The 15,380-nt window shown below is 47.6% G+C and overlaps 1 protein-coding gene across 2 annotated transcripts in view; it reads right to left on the bottom strand.

The window, feature by feature from the left end:
- Positions 1-15,380, bottom strand: part of LOC138480740 (phosphatidylinositol 3,4,5-trisphosphate 5-phosphatase 2-like) — a 767,550-nt gene that overhangs the window by 400,420 nt on the left and 351,750 nt on the right. The gene's annotated exons all lie outside the window — the stretch shown is intronic.

The following is a 15,380-nucleotide window of genomic DNA, read 5'->3' as shown; positions in this document are numbered from 1 at the left end:
CCTGTCATACAAACTACGCCACCCTCCTAAAGATGTTCATCACCACAAAGCTTAATCTTCATTGACTTCAATGGGATTACCCTCCAAAAGCATCTCACTCTCCTTTGGAGGCAGACAGGTTGAGAGATATCCATTTATAAACCGGGGAACTTTTATAATATTTCTGCCTGGTTAAAGAAATTAAGAACAAAAAGAAAGTGCTGAAATGTAAAAGAATATACTGAAAAAGCTCCATCAATCCAGTTACGGTAGGGAATGCATATTGAGGCTATTGTACGGGTATAATACGCTCCGTTGCTTCTCGAAGCTAAGTCTGTGCTCAATAAATACCACAAACAAAAAACAAAGAAGAAATCCAATGTGGATAGCCACGTCCCCTGCACACTTTCTAGACGGCCAAGATAGGCCTTTTGAACATTTTTTGTACATTTTTTGAAATACAATATTGATAACTTTCAATCAATTCTGTAGAAAATGTCCATAAATGATTCAGTTGAAACTTTCTGTTTTATAAAAAAAACAATTTTTCCTTTTTATTTGTCTTTTGGGGAGCCCAACGCGTTTCGAGTATAAAAAACTCTTCATCAGTGGCGGCATTTTTCAACAAATTAAAGTCTACGAAAGAAAATACATATATGCTTCAATTAGTTTGAACTTAAAGCAGTTTTTACACAATTTTGAAAAACATCATATCAAACTTTTAGATCAATTTTAACAAATAAATTGTTCACAAGGTAGTCAGCCTAGTCTATATCCCATTTTTCAGTACTCATTTTAAATCCATCTCCCACAGGGGTACAAGCGATAGGATTTCGTCAAAAACCAACAATTAAGGTTGATATGCAAATGGCCTAAGTCTAGTATGGGCGTATAGTTTCTTATTAAATTTCGAATGTGGGGTAATGTGCCTTATGTATCCATAGTTGTGGTACACAGAATTGGAGAACGTGGTATAATATTTTAAGCAACTGTGAGTATACGGAGGAAGTGATGAGAGAAACAGGCTAGGAGAGGTGGGTCAAATAGTAGCATTCGGAATGTGAAAAAAATGGGCAACCATCTTACCCAGGAACATATATTAGGCTCATGGAATGATCCAAGATTAGCAGAGCTGATCCAGGTGTCAAGCGGACACTATGTAGTGCATCTCATGGAAAGAAGACTTTGGTGAAGCCTTGATTGATATGGATATCTAAATGGGATAATGGTATAACCAAGCGGTTATTAAATTAGCTGAGCGGAATAATAAGTGCAAACGAGAGGGTCCAGCCTCTAACTCAAAAGGAACTTACAAGTTCAGTATCCATCTGCGTCCAGGAGTAGTCCGAGTACGATCGGGAACCGCACCAGAGTGATGTATTCACTCGGCGTCCCTGTTTATACACTGAAAAGAGGCTGTGAGGTCATCGCGCGCAAGTGCGTGCAACGTCACGAAAAGCGTGACGTCACCCGCGCACGCGCGCCAAGACGTAAACAAACCAAGTAAATACGTTTTAGGGGACCGGGTTGGATTTGAGCAATAAAAGAATTATGAGTGATATGGAGTGCATCTCATGGAAATAATAATAATAAGAAACTATACGCCCATACTAGACTTAGGTCATTTGCATATCAACCTTAATTGTTGGTTTTTGACGAAATCCTATAGCTTGTAGCCCTGTGGGAGATGGATTTAAAATGAGTACTGAAAAATGGGATATAGACTAGGCTGACTACCTTGTAAACAATTTATTTGTTAAAATTGATCTAAAAGTTTGATATGATGTTTTTCAAAATTGTGTAAAAATTGCTTTAAGTTCAAACTAATTGAAGCATATATGTATTTTCTTTCGTAGACTTTAATTTGTTGAAAAATGCCGCCCCTGATGAAGAGTTTTTTATACTCGAAACGCGTTGGGCTCCCCAAAAGACAAATAAAAAGCAAAAATAGTTTTTTATAAAACAGAAAGTTTCAACTGAATCATTTATGGACATTTTCTACAGAATTGATTGAAAGTTATCAATATTGTATTTCAAAAAATTTACAAAAAATGTTCAAAAGGCCTATCTTGGCCGTCTAGAAAGTGTGCAGGGGACGTGGCTATCCACATTGGATTTCTTCTTTGTTTTTTGTTTTTTGTTTTTTGTATATAACCAGCCTAGGTACCATGGCTGTGTCTTTCTCCCCCGAACCTCGAATCATTTACTAAAGATTACCATTCTGTTTAAACCTAACTAAATTACATTCAAATTGGTGTGCAGGTGTACTTACCTGTGTTGGGTCTCAATAAATACCACAACAATAGTCGCGCAGGGACAGGGCGCAGTATTGAGTGCAGGAAATGCTGCTCGACCGCCCGTCAAAACCTCTGCAATGCACTATGTAACACAACATCGCTGGATCTGCCTTCACCCTTAAAACCTGCCTACCGAGCCCTCTGTGACAATGCCAGTGCAGGCTAAGTGCTCGGGTGTTGAGCACCGCAGGTGCGCAGGAAACGGTGCTTGACCGCCCGTCGAAACTTCTGCTACACACTATGCAACATCGCTTGATCTGCCTCCACCCTTAAAACCTGCCTATCAAGCCCTCTTCGGCAAAGCCAGTGCAGGCATAGGGCATAGTGCTGATCACCAGGGTGCACAGGAAACGCTGCTGGAATGCCCATCAAAACATAGACTATGACCTACGCGACGCAACGACACTTGATCGGCTTCCACCCTTAACACCTGCCTGCCGAGCCCTATGCGGTGAAGCCGGCGCAGGCAAAGTGTTGAGCACCGCAGGTGCACAGGAAACGCTGCTTGACCGTCTGTCACAACTTCAGCTATGCACTACACAACGCTTGATCCGCCTGCACCCTTAAAACCTGCCTACAGAGTCCTCTGCTGCGAAACCTGCACAGCCAAAAGCCGCAGTGTTGAGCACTGCAGATGCGCAAGAAAAACTGCTTGACCAACCATCGAAACCTCTGCTATGCACTACACAACGCAACATCGCGTGATCCGCCTCCACTCTTAAAACCTGCCTGTCAAGCCCTCTGTGGCAAAGCCTGTGCAAGCAAAGGGCACAGTGCTAAGTGCCGCAGGTGCGCAGAAAATGCTGCTTGACCGCCCGTGGAAACTTCCACTACTCACTATGCAATGCAACCTTGCTTGATCAGCCTCCACCCTTACAACCTGCCTGCAGAGCCCTCTGCGGCGAAGTCAGCGCAGGCAAAGGGCGCAGAGTTGAGGGGCCAAAACCTCCCAGATCTTCCCGAAATGGCCACCCTCACCTCACATCAGCCTCTCGCAGCAAGGCCACCCTCCGGAAGGCTTGTGGCCCAAGCCCCACCTGCCGGTCACCCTCATCTTCCCTGGAACCAAAGGTAAGAATCTGCATGATAGTACGCGTCACCCATACTGCCTCTGCAGCACCCCTAACATCCACATCCCCCAACACATTTCCTACCCCCACTCACGCCTGCAGCATTTTACAATCTTTCCACATGCGCCTAGCACCACGCACTCTTCCCTTTGCCCTACGATGCTCCACGCTAAGCCTCCCACCCGTGTCTCTACAATGCAAAACCCCACGCCATCCACCTATGGCCCCACTGTGCACCACCACATCCACCTGGTCCATGCCTCTGCGCAGCACTCCATGCAATCTGCCTTCACCCCAGCTGTGCCTAGCGCCAAGCTCCCCGACCAAGGCACCACCAGACACTGCACAATGGAATCCACCCATGGCCCTGTTGTACATCACGCCAGGCACTCATCCCACACCCCTGGACATTGCACCAAGCAATCCGCCGTCACCCCATCACCTAGTGACACGCATTCTGACCATGGCGTCATCACGCACTGTGCAATGGAATTCGACCCCATGGGCCTGTGGTGTACCATGCCACGCATTCTGACCACGGCCCCATGGCGCACCGCGCCATGCCACACAACCAGCCACAGCTCACCGTGCCCCATGCCACACATTCGGCCCAGGCCCCTGCTGCGCATCGCTCATCGCAACCAGCTCTTGGTGCCTTCTCGCACCCTGCCCATATCCCGACATGCACTGTGCTACGCCTTCTGCCCTTGGCCCTGCTGTGCACGCACAGCACCTCGCAACTCCCCCATGGTCCCCATGTGCCTTGCGCCATGCTTATCCAGCCTGTCACGATTCCTACAAGACACCCATTGGTGCTGACCAGAGGATTCAGCTCACAGTTGGCACGTCGCAGCCATGCCCGCCTCCTCACTGCGCACGCCCCCAGCAGCCACCCACAACAACCGCATAAGCGCTGGAACCTCTGTGCTCAGGGTCTCTGCCTCCACCCCAGTTGCAAGAGACATCCCATACCACAATCCGTCACCCTCGCCTGCCACCCAAGCATACTATGTGCACTGATTAATGCACGCTCACTTATTGCCCACGTACCCAACCTCCTAGACCTCATTGTAGCCAACCCCCTTGACATGCTAGCCGTCATTGAAACCTGACTTCCTGACGCCACTGGCCCTGCCCTCTCCATTGCCATTCCACCCAACTATGCCATTTGCTGCAATGATCGGAATGTACAAAAAGGTGGTGGAGTCGCTCTGATATACAAAGATACCCTTGCCACCCCGACTTATCCCCCATCCCCCTCCTGAAATGCCAGTCTCTCTCAGTCAAGTTCTCCTTGCTGACCACCTCTACGATCATGGCACAGCCTCTACCGCCCTCCTGGTCCACCCGCCACATTCGAGGATGACCTCAAGCAACTACTCATGACCATCCTTAAAACCAATTCTAAAGTCATCGCTCTCGGGGACTTCAATCTCGGTTATGCGGACTCCCTAGACAGGGATGCTGCATCCCTCAACAGTGCCACCTCTGCCCTCAATTTCTCCCACAAAATGCTGGAGCCCACATATACTCATAGGCGTACACTTGACTGGTTACTAGACCACAACTGTAACATCACCATACTCGCCAACACCCCTTGCGCCTGGTCAGGTCACCACCTCATCACGTTCACATCCCACCCCATGACCAACCCTGCACCCCTCCTATCTGCCCCCCCCATCACCTCCTGCTGCACCCGCAACCTCTCCAGTGACACTCTCTGGCCACTGCTTGGAAATTCACCCCTCCCCCCACTGGTCTTGACGTTGACAGTCTAGTCAACCACTATAACTCAACCCTCAACTCAGCCATTGACAAACTCACCCCCTCCAAAAAGTGCCCCTCTAAATGAGCCATATGCACCAATTCCTAGTTCACCCCTGAGCTTCTCTCCCTACGGGCCGAAAAGTGTTCTAGTGAACGCACTGGGCATCTATTCCCAACCGCGGGGAACATATCCTGCTTCACCACACTCTCCAGAACCCACACAAAAGCCATCCAACTGGCCAAAGCATCTACCTACAGTACTCAGATTGCCAAAGCCAAGTCTAACTCCTGCAAGTTATTTTCTATACTACGGGAACTAGAATACCTAATCTCACTCCATCCACGGTCACCAAGACCGTTACCTGGTGCAATGACATTGTCAAGGGTTTTGACCCATGTTGAATCCTTAGACTGGGTAGATGTGGGGATGAGCTGTCGCCGCCCATTATTCTATCCCAGAACAAACTAAATCAATAGACTGGGTGGACGTGGGGATGAGCTATCGCCACCCACATTCACGCCAGAATAGGAGAACTGCGCAGTTGGCACAAGACCACTCCAAAGATACAACCTTCTTGTGGGGTTTCCACATCACCACTCTACTGTAAGGATGCCATCAAAACAATGTTAATCAAGGGTCCTATACTATCAAGCAAAAGACCCCTCTATTGAAATTCAGTAATTCAAGACAGATCCCAAAAATGGATGCAATACCGGTACTCACCACTATCAGAAAGCCAGCGTTTTAAAACCACCAGACTTTTGTGTAAAACTGAACAGAGGAACCCAAGAGGTGGATACAATGTAAAACTATATTCTGAAATGACTTGAAGGAAGTAATTATTTAATGTATATGTAAAAATTGTAAGTTTTGATTTAAACTGGGAACTAAAGTGACATTTAGCTGAATTCTGCCTGACAACAACCCCTGACAGGAGTTGAAACTTGATCAAACTGCATTCCCAGGCCTGGCTGCCTCCTGCTTCCCCACCAAAAGGAGATGACACCTCTCTGATTAGATTAGGGGAGGGGCACCTGCAGGAGGTTGAACAAAGCCTTGTCCTGGACTCAGGCAAATGTTATATTGGGGGGGACGTAAAGTGGCTTCCTCTTGGGAGAAACTGGGAGGGGCAGTGCCTCTGCTAGCAAGCTGAGCTTGGCGGAAGTGGATAAACCAGTTATTCCACCATGTGATGTGGGAAGCCACACCCCTTTTTGACCAGGGCATACGTTAAAAAGATGGATAATTCATAGTACGGACTTGTCAGAAATATATAAGTAATATCATTTTTCTTGTGCTTTTTCTGTGCACCTTTTAAGAGGTGTTTGGACCCTGTGGTGTATTCTGGGGGGTTGCTAGCGGAAAATAGGGTCTTACTCCAAATGTCTGCATGTTAAAAATCTGATACTTCAGCAATTAATGTCCATACTCCTTGCGCACATGTGTGTAATTTTTGGTAAATGTCCGATATTGGTAAACCAGTCAAAAGCGCAAAATGTTGTCATTTTTGAATGCAAGCTCCCAGGAAGATCAGAGGCTGACAAGCATGGACCATAAGGAATATATAATGTGTACATGTAAGTTCAACAAATTGTGTATCTGGGAAATATGTATTTGAATCAAAGATAGATTTGTGGGCAAATTGACCAGGTGAGGATCCTCTGACCCATAAACAGACCTCATCATGATGACAATCCATTTCCTTCCCCCAATCATGGGAGAGGGGAGAATTGGGCCAATGACAAGTAGAGAGGGGCAGGCTCAGTTATGCCACGCACACACCCAGTTCCAAAACACATAAAAAGAGACTGCTGGGACCGGTAGAGAGATTCATTTTCCATTTCTGAGGAGCATTTTGACGGCCGACATCCCATCCAGACAGAGACCAGAACCAGAGACCCATAGACTACAGAACTTTGAACCTAGAAGGCCCACTGCAAGCAAAAGTATTCTCAGCAGGCCTTCAGAATCCAGCAAACCTAACCAAACTATTCAACTGACGGGCGAGCTGTTTGAATTCTTTGCCAAGAACTTTTGTCGGAACCGCTGACCAGACCCAGATCACTGTGAGCAGAACCGGTGCCTGATTGACCCGCCGAGCAGAGAGAACCGCCGCTGGACGTGTTGACCAGATCCGTGATGAGGCCTTTTTCAAATTTATATTGTGAGTACCTAGCAGAACCGTGCAGAACCAATCTCTTAGTTAAAATAATCTAATTCAAACTATTTTAGCCTATTAGAACTACCTCCTAGAATCGTGTTATTGTGTCATCTTTACAACTGAAAACTGTCATCTGTCATTCTGAGCTTTAAAATTTCAAATCCGAAAAACTACCTTCACAAAATCGGCCGTATCTCTGGAACCGTTTATGCTAGGAGCGAAATTTAACTTTTTTCTTAAAGCTAAGATTCTAAGCTTTCCAACGAGTCTGGGGAGGAGGGGGTGAATTGCCAGAGAAAAAGCGATTATCTTATCTTTTGCTAAAATCATATCAAGTTATTTCTGGACTGCATTTTATTCCTCATTGCTTTTCCCTTGAAACCATAAAAGTATTTTTGCTACCTAATCCATCCTATACTAACTCCTCATTGATTGTAAAGAAGTGTGCTAGGGCCAGATTACCCATTGTTGATCAACATTATATCCATAAGTGTGATATCAATTATTAATTTATTATAAAAGTGTGATATATATCTTGTTAATTTTTCAAATAAACCTTTTAATTTGCAAAACAAACCTACTTCTTGGCTCAGTGGGGTCAGGGGGATTCTAAGAGTGGGGTGTTATACAAAGGTTGTCATCCAGAGTACTGAACTGGACATAAAAATACATCAATAAGGGTTTTCCTCAGCATCTCAGACTAGGCATTGACTCAGCTGTTGTGTTGATTGAATATCGCTTACAAAGTGGGGGCTCGTAGCCGGAGATTCTGGGTTAGATCTATCACTTGTGCAGATGAATACAGTGTGCTAACTGACAGGTCGGATCACCACGCTGTGTTACGCTGTAAAGCACTCCTCAAAGGAACGCTCTAAGGAAACGGTCTGTTTTGCAAAAATAAAATGCAAACTTCTGTAAGTCAGGAAGGAACTCAAATTCCAGAATGACGACACTGGTAGACATCAAAATAGCCAGAGAGCACTTCATACATAAGCTGTTTGTGAGAGGGGAGTGGACTCATCAGGACCAAATGGTCTGGTTGCAGGCAATCGCACAACAGGTCACTGAAACAGGTTCAGATATATGGAGAGATCAGGCTCCCGTACATGTGGCACTGAGTGAACTATATATGGCCCCTAAAGCCAAAGATGAACATAATAAGATTGCCAGGATAGTGGCATATTTGTACCTATATATGGGAGCCATACAGAATAAATGTGCTGAAGGCCAAGATCTGGCAAATAGGCAACAGATGGCGTTAGAGAAGGCCCAATCTGATCTGGACTCTTCTGAGCAGAGGCTGCTCAGGAGCCAGGAGTCAGAAAATGACAGCAGACAGTACATCACTAAAATAAAGGAGGATATGGATGTGCTGCAACAGGAAAAGGCTGACCAGGATACCAGATTTCTGGCCTTACAGAGGGAGTACCAAGAAGGTTTGGACTCCCTACTGCAGAGCCAGAAAAAGCTGGAGCAACAATTAGATTTCAATAGGGCATGTGCTGAGCAAGTAGTCACCCTGCAAAGCCACCTTGATAGGGAGAAGGCAGAGAGCAATAAACTGATTTTGAAAGAGTTGGATACCCAGGCAGAATTTGACCAGGAGCGCCAGAAAGCTGGTGCCTTCCAAAGGCAAAGGGACGACCTGGCAGCACAGATGCAGGCTCTTAGTCAGGAAAGGGATACCTTAGGCCAGGAAGTCTGCCACTTAAAAAGAAAAATGGAAGAAAATCACCTGGCCCTCCAGGGACTGGGTGACCTCCAAAAAGAACACCAGAACTTGTTAGAGCACACCAGGAGGGTGGAGGATGCTCTGGCAAGAAAGGAGTAGGCCAATAGGGACACAGCTCAGGAGGTAACCCTCCTGCAGCAGAGACTGGCCCAGTACTCCAGGACCAATCAGGAGGCACAGAGAGAAAATGAGGCTCTCTGTCAGCACAATGATAGGCTCCAGCAACAGGTAGCGATGCAGGAGAGACTGATAGAGTCTAGTAAGGCCTTAACTGAGGAACTGAAAGCGCAGGCTCTTGCATTGCAACAGGGAGCAGGGGCGGATAGAGATGAGGTTCGCTGGGAAAGAGAAACTCCTGAGCATAACCTCAGGAGCCCTAGTACCAGAGGCCTTCATCTCTCCCAGTCCCTGGACTCTGCCACCCCCATGTCCCCTCGCGCACATGAGCCCAGGGCCACGGGGATGGCAGATTACTATCCAGCTAGAAGTATGGGGCTCATAGGCAGTACCTCTAAGGAATGGATGGGCGGGCATCCGGGTATGGGCACCCAAGCACAGTGCAATTTAGTGGGGAACCCCAGGAGTGTAGGCCCATTAAGGGCATTCTGAAAACCTCTGCCCAGTTAGGTCAGTGGGGGGGTACCCATCAAATCCTGGCAGCAAGGAGGGATCTGAAGACTCCTCTGAGCATTACAGGACACAGGAGACCAGGTCCCCACATTCTGCCAGCCATTCCCAGGCTCGCAGAATCCGGGAAAACCTGGAAGATCAGACGGGCACCTCTGGGAGCAGTGCTTCTGAGTCAGAGGATGAATGGACCAGGGTTACCCGAACCAAAAAGGCCAATAAGGCAAAAAGGGCCTTGCTTAAGGACCCATTGAAACAAATAAAGGCAATAAGGAGTGTCATCACGCCTTATCATAAGAACGCCAAGTATTCTGTTTGGGAACACTTGGAGTTCTATGAGCAAATGATGGAGACTTTCCATTTGAAGGACAGCAGTAGCTGCATCCAGTATGTCAAATGGACCTTCTCACCAGAATACTCCAGTTTCTTTGCAGGGCTGGAGGATCAAAACCATTCAAGGTGGTCCACATACAGGGCGGCCATCTTGAAACATTTTTCTGTGCACAGAAATCCTCAAGAGGCTCGCAAGGCAGCCTACAATTTGCAATGTGGGGAGGATCAGGCCCCACAAAAGTTTGTGCAAGAATTAAAGTGTGCTTTTGCGCAGACCACCAGAAGGGTGCGCACGGATAGCAGAGAATTTATCAATACGTTTTTCCATGCCTTATCCAAATACATAATGACCCAGCTCGTGAGAGATTTTCATGAGGAAAGATCTTTAGACTGGGTCATTGAACAGGCTACCCGGATCTATGAGGTGCAGAAGCCCATCAAAAATAAAAATAATGCGCAGAAAAACCCCAAAACCAACAGCACCCCTGCTGCTGCCAAGGTGGCAGAGGTAAAGGTCACCCCCGTTTTGGATGTGGAGATGGGGGGGCCTAAAAACCTGCCTGCACCAAATAATTCACAGCCCAGAAGGCCCTCGGGCCAGTCACAGACATGGAGTCGATGAGGTAGACCCACAAATGGGGTCCCTCGCTCCACTGATTATGTAAGTCCCCGCTACAAGGGAAACCGACCCATCCTGGGTTATGTGTGGACTCCTCCAGCCCAAGGGGGGGGGATCCAGCCAAGTACCTGACCCAGGGAACTTCCCTCCTAACATCCCCCAGGAGGGCAGAAATTCACCGAATCCTGGGCAGAACTTTTTCCCCAGGTATCCACCCAATTTCCAGCCCCAAAATCATCCATCCTTCTTTCCCCAATTCCCTGAGCCCAGACAACCTAATCCGGGAGAGGGGAGGCCAAGGGTGGAGGGGTACCCGAATCTTCCCAATCTGGGGTATTACCAGAGAAGGGATAGCTACCCTTCCCGGGATCAGCCCAGGAGAGAAAATAGAGCCCTGTATCAGCCTGAGCGGGTTTCACAACTTGAGCTCCAGGTCCAAAATATGGCTTGGGATCTGGGGCACATACTGAGGGCTCAACAGAACCCTCAGATGAGCATGCCACCGCAGAATGCCCCAAACTCTGGACCTGGTGCTCCAGAACAATGATGGGGGCAGCACCCCGATAACCCACCGGTTCCCAGGTAGGAGGCACAAGGGGAAGGGGGGTGTAAAGCCTTGGAGGAAGCTTCCTTCCCAACTTGTAAACAGCCCCTGGAAAACCAGGAACCAGAAACAAAATCTCCTGCCCCTGAAAGCCTGCCTCCCAAGGAGCAACGAAGGGCCTAAACAGACCCAGTTTGTGGAGGAGGTACAGGTCTTCCAATTTGAGGGAGAGGGATCCTCAGAGGACGCTGGGAAAAGGTTCTTCTCCTTCAGAGATGGGGGAACTCCTCCCAAAGACAAATGAGTCCCAAGGGATTCCAATCCAGACTGGGAAGAGGTGGAGACTGAGCTACCGCCGCCCATCATCTCATCCCAGAACCAACAGCAAGAAAATCCCCTGGTTCAAACCCATCCTGGTGGCTGCCTCCAAAAAGGGGGGGGGGGGTGGCCCAGAACTGGAACCAGGGGAACCCACAATGGCTCTGATCTCCAGTTGCCAACTTTTTCTTTCAGATTCCCAAGACTCTCCACAGAATTCTGCCCAAATCTCTTCGCTAGCAATGTCCAAAACCAGAAAGTTAGCCCACCAGTTGTCCAAAAATGTGCATTACCTGTGCCCCCTTGAGGAGAAGGAGGGAAGATATTATGCCCCGGTACAAGTACAGGGGCAGGGTACAATTTCGGCACTGGTAGACACTGGATCCCAAGCTACCCTTCTGTCCAAAAGGGCCTTTGATGAACTAAATGCAGGAAGGGGGGAGAATTACCGTATTCCTCTCACCTCTCTTCCTGGACAACTGCAGAACTTTGAGGGGAAGGAAATTCCTGTCGAGGGGACTGCAGATTTGGACGTCAAAATTGGGCGACACAAGGGGAAACACCCGGTCATAGTAGTGACTCCAGAGGGCACCCCTTGTTTACTAGGGAATGACCTCCTGAGAAGGTTGTCACCCCTAATAAATTGCGTAAACAAGGTCCTCTGGACCCAGACTAGCCGACCAATAAAATTAAAACAGAGTGTCAACCATGTTAGTTTAAATGGCACCTGCCACATGGTTGAACAAAAATCTGACCAAGTAGAATTTCATTTCCAGAACAACCAAATTCCAGACGTGACAGTAATAGCAGTAGGACAACAGACTGGTGATGGGGGGTCCTCTCTATTTCTGAAAATCAACCTTCCTTCCAGTTTAAGGTGGTATTCCACACTGGAAGGAAACACTCTGAAATTCTTTACCAATCCACAATCAGACATTCCCCCTCCTATAGTCCAGAAAGATGTGAAATCAGCTCAGAGCCTGGCTGATATTCAGCAAATTGGAGAGCAGTTGTTCATCCCTGTTCAGTTAAATGATGGGAAGGACTCTGTTCCCGCCCGAGTGTGTGTGAACAACGGTAAGAGCTTCATCAGCGAAGCCATGTTCCGCCAACTCCCAAAAGATCCAGCCATTCCCGCATTCAAACTGATAGACAAATGGGAAATGGACGTGGAAGCACCTAATTCCAAACATCTCCTGCCAAGCAGGTGTATGCTCAAAATCTCCATTGGCAACAAGAGCATAGTCCACAATTGTTGGGTCGTGCGAGACGTCTCTGCCGCCTTTTACTTAGGCAGTGACATTCTCAATCGCTTCGCCATTAGTTTGGACCGAATAAACTTCAAAGCTTGGTCCCGATTAGCGGATAATCTCATGGGCTTTGATGATTCAGAAAAAGCATTTAGGTCAGCTCAATTGCTACCTTATGCAGTTGAAATTCAGATCAAAGAGGAAGTCACCATCCCAGAAAGGACCCGACAATTCTCCCTGGAAGTGAAAGCTAAAAGAGGACAACATTTGAAAAACCCTGATGCTTATATACATCTAAATGCTTCTCTCCAACAGCAAGGGTTGGGGGTAAACCCAACTCCATTAGTGAACATAGAACATGACACCATTCCAATAGAGGTGGATAACAGCGACTTAAAGAGTATCACTCTAGCCGCAGGCACCATTATTGGAATGGCGGTTGATGACCGACATTTCTCCATTGATTTAGGAAATGAACTGTTAGGACCAATCCCCAAGGACTGTTTTGACAGTGACAGTGAGGACAATACAACACCATACAGGATTTTCACCCGGCATGGGGGAACTTCCTGGTGTACACTTCTTGCCCTCATGGTAAGGAAGATGTGACTTCAGGAGGGATGAGGTGATTTTCCAGGTCCATGAGGGCTGCCTTACCCACCTGAAGCCTCCAGTCCAAATCAGCACTCTGACCAGGGACTTCTCCACCCAGCTGGAGGAGGCCGCTGAGATAGCCAAACCAGAAGTCTTTCCAGGCTTCAGGCAGATGGTGGAAGAGAGGGTCAACCTAGCTGATGCCTGCGTGACTCTAGAACAGAAGCAAAAGTTGAAACAAGTTTTCTTGGATTTCCAAGATCTCTTTGCGGTAGACTCATATGACTTTGGTCGCACCGACATCCACACAACAACAATTCCCACGGACCCTGGAATGACTCCAGTGTTTGTGAAGCAATATCGTTTGCCTCTCGCATCCATGGAGTCCCTTACTGAAATCATTAAGAACCTTGAGTCCCGGGGAATAATACGTCCAGTACACAGCACCTTCAATAATCGGGTGCTGGGAATATTGAAGCCAAACGGCCAGTGGAGACTCTGTGCCGACCTTAGGGAGCTCAACAAATGGGTCCATACTTCCCGATGGCCTCTGCCCTACATTGACCAAGGGCTGGCCCAGATTCAGGGGTCACAGGTATTCACAGCAATAGACCTGACCAATGGATACTGGACCGTGCCTGTCAGTAGGGAGGACCAATACAAACTGGCTTTTACCTTTGGGGGCCAGCAGTACACATGGACCCGGACTCCCTTTGGATACCTCAACTCCAGCAATGAATTCAACATTTTCCTACATAAGGCCATGCCCGACCTGGGTGCGAGGGGTAACCTGGCTTATGTAGATGATGTCCTCATCAAAAGTTCATCTATGGAGGAACACATAGCGGAGATCCGTTATGTTCTGACGCAGTTGAGGGGCGCCGGAGCAAAACTTTCCTTTCAGAAAGCACAGTGGTGTAGAACCCGTGTTAATTTCTTGGGGCATGAGATTACTCCTCAGGGTCTCTGTTGGACTGACTAATTACAGCAGAAAGTTCATTGAGGGCTACGCAGAGATCACTAGACCCCTGATTCATCTCCTGAAGGGGGGGTCAAGTGGGAATGGGATCCAGAACAATCCGAGGCAGTAAGACAACTCAAGAGAAGCCTCTCACAAGCGCCTTGCCTAGCGTACCCTGTCAGAAACAAGGAGTTCTTCCTGGAGACAGGGTTCTCTAATACGTGCTTGACGGCAGTATTATACAAAAAGCATGACAAGGTCAATAAAGTAATCTCCTATGCGAGCAAAACTTTATCCTCTGTGGAGGAAAAATTCAACGATTGTGAGAAGGCACTCCTGGCAACGGTGTGGGCCTTGAAGAATTACCGCCCGTTTATCCAGGGGGAACACATCATAGTGGAGACTCCACACCAGCCTCTGCAATATCTCCAAAGTGACAGAATCCGGGCCGGAAATGTGAGTAACTCCCGAATTACTTCCTGGATTCTGTCAATGCAAGGCTTTCCTGTAGAGGTCAGATATGGCCAAAACAAGAAGAGTCCCCTCACGCAAGGTCTGGCTGACTTGCATGATTGTGCAAGAGAAAACTGTCTCGAGGACGAAAGTCTAAAAATCAAGGACAACATGGAGGCATACCTTAATTCCCCACACAAAGTCTTTGAAGAAGACAAGTGTGAGGGAATGCCCACTTTCTATGTGGATGGATGCTCGTACCATGTTGACAACAACGGGGAGAAAGAACTTGTGGCCGGAGTAGGGAATGCATGGGTGAATGAGTCCCCAGAACCCTCCGTTGGATACAAAATTGGTCCCCGAAGTAGTCAGGTGGCAGAATTGATGGCTGTGCATCAGGCCATCCTCACTGCTGTCCATCATCAACTCCACGAACTGGTCATAATCACAGATTCGGATTATGAACGGAACGGGTTCGTGGAGCACCTAGTTAATTGGAAAACCAGAGGCATGTTATGTGCTAATAACAAACCCCTGAAACATGGGAAGCTAATCCGAAATATTGATGATCTGGTCACATCGAATGGGATGACCATCTACTGGAAAAAGATCAAGGGTCATTCCAAAGTAGAGGGACCAGACAAAACTGGAAATGACTTAGCTGATCAGCTGGC

Source organism: Ambystoma mexicanum, chromosome 5p (genome assembly GCF_040938575.1).
Source record: "Ambystoma mexicanum isolate Mex_15411 chromosome 5p, UKY_AmexF1_1, whole genome shotgun sequence".
Taxonomy (NCBI): domain Eukaryota; kingdom Metazoa; phylum Chordata; class Amphibia; order Caudata; family Ambystomatidae; genus Ambystoma; species Ambystoma mexicanum.
This window is presented reverse-complemented; position numbering and strand designations above follow the sequence as displayed.